At 36.0% G+C, this 14189-nt stretch overlaps 1 protein-coding gene across 4 annotated transcripts in view; it reads left to right on the plus strand.

Annotated features, from left to right (window-relative positions):
* TBCK (TBC1 domain containing kinase) overlaps positions 1–14189 on the plus strand; it is a 196061-nt gene that overhangs the window by 169074 nt on the left and 12798 nt on the right. The window lies entirely within an intron of this gene.

Raw genomic sequence — 14189 nt, forward strand, 5'->3', positions numbered from 1 at the left:
AGCTGATCATGATGGAATTTGTTGGATTTGTGGGTTTTGTTTCTTATAGGCTCAAAGCTTTATGGTAATAGAGAATTTGGGAAGGAGATCAACTTGCAGCAATTGAGGAGTATATGAAACAGTAAAATGGCTTTGCTCTCTTCTGGCTATGTTCTTAAAATTTTTGAAACATGAAACAGAGTAGTTTCTGGATGTCAAAAACTTCACCTTTATTTTTTTTAATTTATTTATTTTTAATTGAAGGATACGTGCTTTACAGTATCGTGTTGATTTCTACCAAACATCAGCCTTTATTTTTCATAAAAGACAAGTTAGAGGCTACATGGACTGTGAGAGCCAAATGTACTTATTTACAAATCCCTCAGTCAAACATTAAAATGTACACGTTGAATATGTATAAGTTATTGTATGTCGATCAGAGCTCTATAAAGCTGTTTTTAAAATGACATATCTAGATGTAGGCAACATTGAACCAGGACAGGCCCTTTTTCTAAAAGGACAGAAGAATCTGCTCCTGAAAAAGTAGCAGAGATAGTTTGCTCCCTGAAGATAGCTTATGTAAATAAACTGAATAATCCAGAAAGGATATCTAGGGAAATGTAGTCAAGTGAGAACTTTAAGACATTGTCATAGGCTGTTTTAAGCATCTAATAATCTTGTTTCAGAAGTATTGGCTTTTGACACTAAATTAAAGTCATCCTTGGTAAAAAAAAAAAAAAAAAAGCTTAATTGACCAAACTAAAGAAATATCTGGGTGGATAATAGCTATATAAGTCTTAAATTACTCATCTTTCTTTTATGTCACTGTATCTAGTACCTGATAGGGAATCTAAATATACCTATTTCAGAGAAAGTCAGTATAATAAATGGCTATATGTGCAATTTTAATAAGTAACTGAGAACATTTTAGAACTGAAGCCTTGGTATCTCAATTATTTTTATGTAAATTGGCTTTTATTATTATTATTACTACTATTACCCAATATTGCTGCTGCTACATTAATCCATATTGCCATATCACTCCAATTAAAAATATCCATTTTCCATTACAATGCATATCAATACATTCAACTCACAGAAATAGTATTCAGAATCACATATTTCTGGGTTGCACATAATACACAGCCTTAGGAAGAATTGTTTTTTATTACTCCAAATGAGCTGGACTTTTTAAAAAAATTTTATATTTTGGCTGCACCATGAGGCATGCAGAATCTTAGTTCCCTGGCCAGGGGTATAACTCACATCCCCTACAGTGAAAGCACAGAGTCTTAACCACTGGATTGCCAAGGAAACTTTCAAGAAGAAATGTTCACAGTGATAATCATCCCAATTACTGATTGGTGATTGCGTGCTTGGCACTGTGACAAGTACTTTTATATGTTATCTCTTCTTATTCTTCATAACAGTTCTATGAGGGAGGCATTATTTATACATTTTATATACAAGGAAAACTTAGATTTGCAGTTTATCTAATTTGCTTGTGTCCGAGCCAGGACTAAAACATGGGTCTATATGACTGAAAGGCCATACTCTTAAGTTAGTGAGCAAGTAAGTCTTTTGAGTCTGAATGCTGCCATTTGCCCTGTTTTTTCAAAGTAGACTTGTTCTAATTTTTCATGGATCACAATAGTTCCTCCCAATTATGCTCTAAGTGCTAACAAGCTTAAGCTCTACTTTCAGAAAGCATTAACCATTTGAAAGATGGTATCTAGTGGACCTGTATAACTGAATCTTCTTAAATGTGTCAAATGCCTCCAAACATCCCACTCATTGTATTAATCTCTAGACTTATGTTTATTCTGTTTACTTTATCATTAAAGTCAAAACATATATACAAATAAGTGGGTAACTCATTTCTTTCATTAAATAATAAACTATAGATCATATGTCATGTTGTGAAATGTGTGTATCACAATGTGAATACATTTAAAAGTTCAACAAATGAAGGGAATCTGGAAGCAAGACTATTTAGATGAAGTAATAAGAATATATGATAACAATGGTATAAAGCGCCATCAATTTCCTAACAAATTAGCCAGTGTCTTCCTTATCAGAAACCAGATGCTATCATAGTAGTTCCTTCTTCCTCAGACTCTACATGATTATTCATACTTGCAAATAAGTGACTGAACAGATTGTATGCTTAGCTATTAATGCTTCAATCCAATGTCAGAAAGTAATTTTTGAGGAACAGTTTTAAATATTTGTATAGAGATGTGTCAACTAAAAAAATGCACAATCTAAAATTTGAGAATTATGTTTTATTCAGCAGACTTAGTGAGAACTTAAGCTGGAGATACAGCCTCTCAGCTCTTAGGGAATGTTCCAAAGAGGGAAGGGAGGAGCCAGGATATAGAGTTTTTGCTAAGGGGGAGAAAAAATATAGTCAAACATCAAAAGATTACTGCTGATCACAAAACCAGACATCTCAGTGGTACTAATGATTTTAGTACCTTTCTATGTGTGGCAAGGTGCAAGAGTCTGGACTTATTGAAATTATTCCTTTGATATGCATCTTAACTATCTAGGACCAGTATCCTGTTTTTCTCCATCTGTAATTCCCTTCACCGTATACCATCAGTGGTTGATGGTTTTATGGCTGCAACATCCTTTGTTTATTGAAATGGCTAATGACATTCTTTTGTCCACAGATGTACTTTTAATAATTTTTCTCATCTTGGAGCTAAAGGGAACTTTTGATATTCATTTGCTTGTATTGTTCCATCATCTTTTTGTCTGCTATATAGATCTGTATGACTTTACTAATGCTTCCTCTCCCCTCACCCTCCTCTAAGTTGGAGGCATCTCAACTTAAAGCATATTTGCTAGAATTCTGCTATGTATCCATGGTACTAGATATCTTTTACTTACCCTACCTCCCATTGCAGATCCATTCTCCACACTTCTTCACCCTGCTCTCTGCACAAGATGGCAGACTTCCATGTCTTCTGGCTTCCAGTTATTGAGCTAATGGGGACCTCTGACAAGTTTTGGGAGGGAGGGAGGTCAGGATATTTATCCCCCTGGTTTCTCCCCTCAAAGTTGTCTCAGTTTTACAGTGTTCCTCTACTAAAGATTAACACTTCTGTACAATAAACCTTCTCTATACTCACTTTCCAGCCCCTGGTCCCATTAGCTTTAGGGGCGGCAACAGCTCTGCTTTTTGGTAGTTGCGGGGTTACTACATCATCCTATATGGTTCTCTTACGTTCCATAATGTTGTAATTAATCTCACTGTAAGTTAAAATCCCTTAATTTATCCTGAGGACTTGTTGGAACCCTGACTGTTAGAAGGATGCTATTTAAATGTATAATTTTTTAGTCAGACTATATTAGCTGCTCTGTTCTGTTTCTTACCAGCTGTTAAACTGTGCAAATGGTTTAACCTCCCTGAGTCACCATTGATTCCTTTATAAGATGGGGAAAATACCTACCTCATGGCATTGTTGAAAATATTGCAGATTAGGCAATAAGGGGTTCAGTATACAGCCTGATAATAGTAAGCACTCAATTGATTTCAGCTATTAATTTTATTTTCCACTACTGTTTAATTTGCATATATGTAAATTTGGTAAGTACTATTTTATATATGATGATAGTATAAAAGTTCTAGAGTTTGCGAGTAACATCAGCAAAATGGCAGAGTGAGCAGTGCTCATCTCCCACTCTTCCACAGAAACATTGAAAAAAAGTAGATTCTATACTTTTTTGAATAGAAATGGCAAGAGCAGGCATCCTTGTCTTCTTCCTGACCTTAGGGAAACAGCTTTTGGTCTTTCACCACTGAATATGATGTTAGTTGGATTTTTTTCATACGTAGCTTTTGTCACATTAAGGAAATTCTCTTCTATTTCAGTTTATTGAGTATTTTATCATTGAATGGTGTTGAATTTTATTAAATGCCTTTTCTGCATCAGTGGAGATAATTGTAATTATGATTTTTCCCTTTCTTCTATGAATGTGGTATGTTGATTGATATCCATAGATTTAACTATCCTTGCATTCCTAGTGCAAATTCCATTTAGTCATGGTACATAATCCTTTCAGTAGCCTCCTGAATTCAGTTTGCTAGTATTTTGTTGAAGTTTTTACATCAGTAGTCATCCAGGGTTTTTGTCTGTAGTTTTCTTTTCTTGCAATGTTCTTGTTTGACTTTAACAGGAGAATGATGCTGATTTGTAGCATGAGTTAAGATGGGTTCTCTCCTGTTCATTTTGTTGGACGGGTTTGAGAAGGATTTGTGTTAATTCTCGCCAGACCAATTAGGCAAGAAAAAGAAAAAAAGGTATAAAAAATGAACATATGTTAGTTTCCTAGGCCATTAAAAATAATACAAACTGGGTGGCTTACTACAATATAGTTCTAGATGCTAGAAGTCTGAAATCAAGGTGTCAGCCATGTTCCCTCTGAGGCTGTGGGTTGAATCTTTCTTCGTCTCACCCTGTTTCTGATGGTGGCCAACAATCCTTGCCACCCACAAAATGGGAGAAAGTTTGTAAATTATGTATCTATAGAGGATTATTATTGGAATACAAAATCAACACACAAACATTAGTTATATTTCTGTTCACTAACAACTCCTACAACTCAACAAAAGAAAGGCAATCAAATTTTTAAATTCACAAATTTTGGGACATTTTAGACATTTCTCTGGAGAAGATATACAAATGGCCCTAAGCACATGAAAAGATACCTGACACCATTTGTCACTGAGTTCAGTTCAGTTGCTTAGTCGTGTCTGACTCTTTGCAACCCCATGAACCGCAGCACGCCAGGCCTCCCTGTCCATCATCAACTCCCGGAGTTCACCCAAACCCATGTCCATTGAGTTGGTGATACCATCCAACCATCTCATCCTCTGTGTAGGGAAATTCAAATCAAAGACACAGTGAAATACCACTTTGCACCCAAATGTTGGCAAGAACTTGGAGAAATTGGAACCCAGGTGCATGGCTTGGGGGGGCGGGGGAAATGTAAAGTAATGTAACTTATGTAGAAAACAGTTTAATAGTTTGGCAGTTCCTTCAAAATGTAAACATAGAATTACCGTATAATAAGCAATTCCACTCTTAGGTAAATACCCAAAAGAACTGAAAACATGGACTTAAACAGGATATTTGCATGCCAGTTTTCATAGCATTATTTATGATGTCCAAAAGTAGAAACAACCCAAGTATCCCTCAAGACATGAATGAATAAACAAAGTGTGGTATATACATATAATGTACTTTGGAATGAAGTTCTGATACACACTACAACATGGATGAGCCTTCAGTTCAGTTCAGTCACTCAGTCGTGTCCAACTCTTTGCAACCCCATAGACTTAAGCACACCAGGCTTCCCTGTCCATCACCAACTCCTGGAGTTTACTCATTTATATCCATCACATTGATGATGCTATCCAACCATCTCAATCTCTGTCATCTTCTTCTCTTCCCACCTTCAATCTTTCCCAGCATCAGGGTCTTTTCCAGTGAGTCAGATGGCCAAAGTATTGGGGTTTCAGCTTCAACATCAGTCCTTCCAATGAATATTCAGGACTGATTTCCTTTAGGATTGACAGGTTGGATCTCCTTGCAGTCCAAGGGACTCTCAAGGGTCTTCTCCAACACCACAATTCAAAAGCATCAACTCTTTGGTGCTCAACTTTCTTTATAGTCCAATTCTCACATCCATACATGACTACTGGAAAAACCATAGCTTTGACTGGACGGACCTTTGTTGGCAAAGTAATGTCTCTGCTTTTTAATATGCTGTCTAGGTTGGTCATAGCTTTTCTTCCAAGGAGTAAGCATCTTTTAATTTCATGGCTGCAGTTACCATCTGCTGTGATTTTGGAGCCCCCAAAAATAAAGTCTCTCACTGTTTCCATTGTTTCCCCATCTATTTGCCATGAGCCTTCAAAAACAGTATAAATAAGACAAGCACATAAAAGACAAATGTATTATGATATATATTATGATTCCCCTTACATAAAATGTCTAAAATAGGCAAACTCATAGATTCAGAAAGTAAATTAGTACTACAAGGGGGCTAAGGACTGAGAGAATGGGATTTTTTATTGCTTAATGGGTACAGAGTTTCCCATTAATGATTTTTAAAAAAAAATGGAAATGACCAGTGGTCACGTTACTGGGTCCACGCTTGCTCTGCTCACTGCACGCGAGGCCAGTGAATCCGAGAGATGAGGTGTTAAGGCAAGGAATACGACTTTATTCAGAAAGATGGCTGACCAAGTAGATGGCAGACTAATGTCTCAAAAAGACCATCTTGTTGGGGTCTGGATGCCAGGTTCTTTTATGAATAAGAAATGGGAGGAGGTGAGGAAGCAAAGTAAAAAGGCCATTTAATCTTCTAAGTATCTCCTAAAATGGCAAGCCTCAGGCAGGGGGACATGTTAATTTCTTCCTTCCTGCCATCTACAGGTGGACAGGGTTCTGAATAAAAGCACTTCAGCTTAACAGTCAGGCAGAGGGGCAGGATTCTCTGAGGCAGGCCATTATGTGTGATTATAATAACAAAAGCTGCCAAAGAAACAGATCTAGCATGGAATAGTCAAAATAGACTCTTCCCTATTACAGTTATAGTTATACAGCATTGTGAATATACTTAATACCACTGAATTGTACGCCTAAAATGATTAAGATGGAAAATTTTATGTTATAAATTTTTTATGTTGATTTTAAGTTCTAGAGTTTGTTATCTTCAGGATACCCCCACTGTCCCCAGTTCATATGAGCTCTACAATTTTTGGTCAAACAATAGTGAGGATCTTTCATAAAAGCTGTTCTGATCAGGTCTAATATTTTTCCTCTGTGTGTATCAAAACCAAAACAGCAATTTCTAAACAAATAGCAGCTTTTCTTCTAAGCTGAAATCAATGCACTGCAACTGGCACAGTCCTGTTTTGAAAAGATTAAGAAAGCCATAGTTGAATACTGTGAAAAGAAAGCAGAGGTACCAATTCTAGTTAGTATGGTTACAAATTATCTTTGCAGATGTTTATGATTTTATGTCAAACACAAAATGTTTATGATTTGGACTTGGGAACTTTCTGTTTGCAAAACAGTAGGCACTGATTATAATTTTTCTAGTTTTACATCTGCTGTTAAAACCTAGTAATAAAGTTAGACTGAAAATTCATCAAATGAAATCAAGTATAGTTCAGTAAAAGAAAAATCTCTCAATAGTGGATTTACAACTAGGAAAATATCATTGAACAACTGCAAGAGAGAATAAATGAAACACTTATCTAGAATATGACAGTATTAAATCACTCATTTGACATAGCAGTTAGGACTACGGTGTTTTTTGTAATACAGGTATGAAGGAAGTACCTGCAGTGACCAGATGTATTGAATGTATTGTCTCAAATCACATAGAAGACAGAACAGATCTGAGAAATATCACTTATTCATGTACCTGGGAAACTATAATCAGAAAATATATGATTCCATTTTAATTATGTATTCATGAACTATTTCCTGTAATTACAACTGATTAGCAACTTTTTGCTATGAGATAGCTTCTTTACAATTACCACTTCATAAGGCTTTTGTTTTTGACCTTGCTCCCACATTAAATACATCAAAAAACTTTTAGAATCTGACATTTCTTATCTGGATAAAACATTACTCTTCACCCCTGCCCTCCCTCAGAATAGGACAAAAAAGGAGGACTACAAAGATCTTAGCTTAATTAGTATTCTATGTAGAGGCGTCTTCATACTAGAATTAAATCCTACTAAATCTCACTTGTCAGTAATCTTTAATTCACACCTTAACCTTCAGGTTAAATAAAGCAGTGAACCATGATAGAATCAAGCATTTCCAGATATTTTGTGAACAAAGTTGTCAGCATCAAGGAAATTCAGATAGTCTCCGGTGAGTGGAATCCCTAGTCTCTGAAATGTATCCTGCTGTTTAAGGGTGGATCAGATTTTGTGCTGATCCTTGCTGCTGTATAGTCAGCAAGCATTTGACAAGCCAAGCATTAACAGGCTGCTTCTGTCGCCGGGTTTATGGGAGTACGAAGACCCCTCTATGAGAAGAAGGGTAAAGTCAATTCAAGCTTTGTGTCGCATTTAAATGAAAAACATGGCAAGGCCTCACTCTTGTCTTCTTGCAGAAATAATCATGTCTTTGAAACTCACATGAGAAATTGCATCTTCGATTGTTAAACTAGAATTAGATTCCCTGGGCATACAAGGAAACATCCTGAATTAATCTCAGAGAGCAAGTATATAAATCTGAGAATTAAGGCAATAGCTTTTCAAATCAATAGGGAGAGGCAGAGATAGTCTACCGTCCATATCCTGGATTAAATGAACTCAGGAAAGTTCATTGTTATATCCTAGAGTAGATTACTCAATTTTAACAGAAATTTTTATTTTAAGCACTAATCAAATATTATCCATGGGCAAATGTATGATTTGTTTTGATTCTCTTAGCAACCATTACTCACACTGTCCTACCCCCAGCCTAAGGTCAAAGTCTTAGCTTGACAAAAACATCATGGTGAATCCACTTTCTTTCCTAGAAGTACATAATAATGTTTAGCAAGAATGATGACAACACAACAACGTGCTTTAAAGCATTTCTGGGTCTCCCTTTTTTCCTTTGTGGGAAAATAATGCAGTGGGATCCAACTCAGGCTAGTGATAAGTCTCAGACAGGAAAATGGCCAACACTGACCAGAGCAAAATGAAACTCCAGTCAGTGTTAACTTTCAGTGAGTCCTTTCAGCAGTACATCATATTACTATGTTAGTCACTGAAACACATGAAACTCTAAAAATACCCTCTATCTAGATTATACTTAGTGGTTATAAGACCACAAAGGTTTCATGACTGCTAGTGTACCACATCAAAAAGTTATCTAAGAAAGAAATTGAAGGAATCTTTGCATTTCACTTTGACTTGTCAACAACCCTTTGGATATCCTCTTGGCATGAAATCAGTGCTTTTCTTTTGTCATCAGAAGAAATATTCATCTGAGAACATAAGAGCCATCTTCAGTAATAAGCCAGTGTGTGTTATTATTCTTTTCTTTAAAACCAAAACAAAATAGCAAAACATAAACACTTCTGAATAACATTTGATTCAGAAGCCTAGACAAGAGATGATTTTTGTGGCAATTCTATGACTAAACATTGTGTGTAGCTGTTTTCTATCCTTGACATGTAAGGATTAAATTTAAAATATGGCATTTGTTTTCAAGTGAAAATAAGCAGATTTATAATAAGCAAGGCATACTGGTGCAACTATTTTTAAAAATAAGATGATTCTCCAATTGTGTTCATTTACAGTGCCCTGGAGAGCAAGGTTATTTGACCTTTCTATGTCGGGTTGGAAGTTAATTTCTATTGCAGTAATTGGAGGCTCCTGCCCTCCAGTCCCACCCCACTACTTTTTGGATCCCTTAACCAAGCTAAACCAAGATTTGTGATACTGAGATAATCACTAGTAGCCCTTGCCTCTTCCATTTTTCTCTAGCTCCGTCTCCTTTCTTCCTCTCTGCTCAAGCTTTTCCCTTAGCTTTTGGCCTCAGGCATTTGAGATTATCCTCCTCCAAGTGTGTGTTCAAAGGGGACCAAACGATTCTGAAAACTCCTTAAACCAATTCAGCATCTGTGTCATCCCTATAGTAAATTTCTCTAGTTCCTGATAGTATCTGTCTAGTTTGTCCAATTAATATAATACCTTTACTTTGTATGGAACCTTCTGTCAAAAAATAATTAGGTCTCTTTTTAATTGTACCTTAGGCAGTTTGAAAATAGGAAGTGCATCTCCTTTATAAGTTCCAAATATGTAAGGAATTCTTTCATGGTCTTGTTAGAACTGTAAGCACTGGTTATGGTTAAACTTGGCTTTTCTCCTAACCTTTTCCTTGCCTTTTTGTCAGCAGTTTTTTTGGTCTGTGGGTTTATATCAGATTATAAGGAAACAGTTTAGATATTAATGCAACTTGAAGACACTAGACATCATATGAGGCTTAAGAATAACAGTGAAAACTCTACTATATAACTTTACATTTGTTAAGCGATGGAGGATAATTTACTTTAAAAAGCCCATGAACTAAAATAAAACCTGTCCTGAGAATCCCTATTTTTATAACCTTTCAGAAACTGTGTGAATTGAAAAGCAATGTAGGAGTTGCAGTAACGGGAACCCTAAAACACCTAACCCAGACTTTGGTTTTTTAACATGTTTATTGGATGTATTATGTATATAAGCAATTTTTTAAAAAACAGAGGGAGCTCATTTCCGATTTCCAGAAAAAAAAACTGCCAAGTCATTATCTGTATCTTGTGATCTCTGGCACTATATTCATGACCTGTCACTGGACAAAAGTTATTTTGTCTTAATATGTGTTATTCTGTATACCTAAACCTGCTCTCTGTAGCCTGGCATTTAATTAATTATTCCTTACCACAGGAATGTGTGGCTGAATGAGAAACTAACCATATTCACCCTCCCTCTTGACCTACAAAGTTTGGGGTTTGGCCGTGATCCATCACAGGGCTCACTTTTGAATCTGAGTTTTTATTGTGTACATCCTTCTCAGAGCATGGTATACTGTGTGTAATATGACTAGTGCCTTGGACACTGTATGGGTTTACTGTTCTCAGTTGTCTAGTATAAACAGAAGTGGATAAATGATTGTTGCTGAAATTCTGGTCCCCAGTATTGCAGATCATAGGAAAATGTGCCACAAAACTCATTAGAGCTCCTGATATATTGATGGTATTGGATGATGGAATTTTATCAAAAGAGGCTTATCCTCTAATACAAGCCAGTATGCTTTTATGTCATAAAAACAAACTTTTATGTCATATCCAAAATGTTTTCTCCTATTTCTTTAATGTCAGCTTTTCAGAAAACTTCCACATAGCCATTCCTAAGAGAACTTATTTGAAAGTATAAGCTGTTTTAAACACTAATCTGTAAATCTGTAGAAAGGTCCCAGTTTGCCTTATGCATAAATACTAGGTCACTATTAACTATCATAAATTTTTAAATTAAATGAATTAATGTAAAGGAAAAATTTTAACCTAGAATTCATGAGTTTTAGAAATTCTTTGAATTAATTAAAATTTTGTTGAAAGTGTTATATACATATGTGCTGTATATTTTTTTCAGAGAATAGGTTCATAAGCTTTCTTCTGATTGCCGAAACTATATGTGACCCAGTAAACTATAAGAGTCACTAGTATAAATTACTGCTCCAACATAAACAGTTCACCATTTATACTGTGAAGCCCTACATTACGTTCCATATGGGAAGAACTCTGCTTTTTTAAGTTTGAATCTGTACAGTTGCAGGATGTTGTAAATGGCTTTCCTATTAAAGGATCATTTGGGGAAAGGAAAGAGGAGAAAAGGAGGAGACTAGCTTTATAGAAACTATTTAGTATGAATTAAGCACTTACACATATAATATCGAATTTAAACCTCTCAACAACACTTTAAGTATACTAGTAAAGTGTATTATTATTACAGATTTAACAGGTGAAGAAACTAAGACCAAAAAGGCTAAGTGACTTACCTGAGATCCCACAGCTAACCAGTGGTATTAATAGAACCCTGGTTCAAACTCTGTCTGTCCAGCTACAAAGTTCCTACACCTTCCTCCATACCACCCAGCCTATTTGATTGAAATAGTGAATTTTCTCTCCTTCTTTACTGGTGGAATAAACTTTATGGAAAATTACTATTTGTCTTATCATCTTGTTAAGTAGGTCTGAAATTCTCTCATATTCATTTCCAAAGTGTCTTCCCTGAGATCAAAATCTCATGCCTAACCTACTACAGTTTCCCACTGTCCCTGCCTGGAAGCAACCTCCTTCCCCCAGTTCCACCCCACAAGCAATGAGATTTGTGAAATGGTATCCGATCATTGTCAGAATGCCTGTATAACTTCCCATTGCCATCACAATTCAAACTCTAATCATAGTTTATAAAGCCTTTCTTGAACTGGATTCTGTTTTCCAAGCTCACTCTCACTGTTTTTAGATTCCAGTCATAATTAAACTACTCATAGTTCCTTACATACTAACTGTCTCTTTGTACTTCTCTCTATTTGAAGCATTCTTATTTCTGTTCACCCTTTTGTCTTGAAAAGCTGTTCATATAGCATTTCTTCATGGAATTCATTCTTAATTCTTCAAGTCTGTAACTAAGTAGCCTTTCCAAGTGCTCATAGAAAATATTTTACTTACTCTTATAGTGGCATTGAGACCACTCTCATATACAGAATTTCTGTGTACATTAGATAAATGTTTATGTAGGAACACAGCACCATGTAAGGCCACAAAATTTGGATCGGAGAGGATGGGGCTACATTTCATGCTTCACTTACCTCTTTTCCATGTTCTCTCATGTCAGGCACAATTTGTACAACCTTAAATAATGGTTCTGTGTAGCATTTATCAAATGGCATTGTAGTCACCTGTCCACTTACCTGTGCGCTTACCTGCATCTCCTGCTGAACTCCAAGCTCAGTGAGGACAGGGATTACATTGTATTCATTGTCATACCCCCAGCCCCTAGCATAGTGCCTTTCAAGTAGCAAGCACTCAATAAATATTTGATGGTTAAATTAATGACTAAGTTAAGAATGAATATCTTAAAAGTAATAGTTCGCAGTAGGCAGAATGCATTTATAGAAATTGGTAAAAAGAAGACAATAGAAAAAAATGCTAATATCAACTACAAGTTTAGTTTAAGGCAACAAACATTGAGTGTCTACATGATGGAAAGTATTATGAGGAAGCAGAAATGAGAAAGGCAGTCTTTGGCCATATAAAACTTGCAGTCTAATTAAGATAAGACACGTGTGAAGTGAAAAAATTCTAATTAAAAAGATAAGACACATATACAACTGATTAAAACTCAAAAATGGAATATGGCATTTGCTATGAGATTTATAGTTAAAGTTGTAGAAAATCGGTGAGAAGGAAGGAATTTCTTCAAGTTAAGTTATTCCTAAAGTTTCATGGGGAAGGTGATAATAGACCTAGATCTTGAATTATCAGGAGGATTTCAGTAAGCAAAAGTGTTGAGAGGAAGGCGTAGTCAGGAGGGAACATTCCAGGCAAAGAAAATAACACACACTGATTAGAAAGCACAGGGCTTCTCTGAAGAGCATTTAACTACAGATAAGGCTGGAAAGATAGGTGGGGTATTTGGTTATAGAAGGCCTTAAATGCTGTGCTAGGGAGTTTACATTTTAGCCGCGGGGAGCTATTAGAGATTTTAAAGAAGGAAAGTAACATTCTCAGCTATAGTTTAGAAAATCATTTGGAAAGTTATTTTTAAGTGTCTCCCTCTCTTTTGCCCATGTTCCCAATGAAATTGAAATTTTCAAATACCAAGAACTAGAGACCAGTTAAAGAATTTCACTCTTCCTATATTCCCAGTCTATTTCAGTGCCAGATTCTATCCAGATTCTACCTTTAGTTGACCTTCTGTCTAAGCTTGCAGTCTCCCACTGTCTAAATAGTTTCTAAGCCCCTGGTGTCAGCAAAGCTCGAAGGGCTGTTGAGAAAAAGACAACAGAAGGGTTTGTCTGAGACTGACAGCCAAAGCTCTGCAACTTTCAAGAGACTGCAGGAAATGGCCTCCCTGCTATTATTATGTGACTCAAGGCATCTGGTAACATCCTGTCACTATCTTCTCTTACCTTATTTAAGAAACTAAAAGACAACCTTCTCATTAACCTTTAACCTAAAGAATAAGCAAGTATAAGTCTAAAATGAATTTCTTTTCTCATTCTCAAAATTCAGAGAAACTTTGAGCAGGGTGCTGGGTAAACTGGAACGGGAAGAACTGAAAATGCAAGAACCACTGAGGGACTAATTCAAGAGTAATTGGGGTCTAAAATGAAGTATGAGCTGAGCAATGGAAAAGAGGGACTAATCACAGAACTAACACAGTTTTGTGCCTAATTGAGTATGGAGCCAAAGTAAAATATCACCTTAAAGTTTTCAGGTTTGGTTTTGGGGAGGTTGCCGATACCTTTAACAGATGAGGAAGAGAAAATAAAGTAGGTTTGGAGGGAATGTAATGATGTTGGAATATACTGAGTTTGAAGTGCTCATGGGACACTAGTATAAAAAATGTCAGTCAAGTATGTAGAGGTTCAGACTGGAATTCAAAGGAGAGTGAAAACTATATGGCTATGTAA

This window comes from Odocoileus virginianus, chromosome 21, assembly GCF_023699985.2.
Source record: "Odocoileus virginianus isolate 20LAN1187 ecotype Illinois chromosome 21, Ovbor_1.2, whole genome shotgun sequence".
Lineage (NCBI taxonomy): Eukaryota > Metazoa > Chordata > Mammalia > Artiodactyla > Cervidae > Odocoileus > Odocoileus virginianus.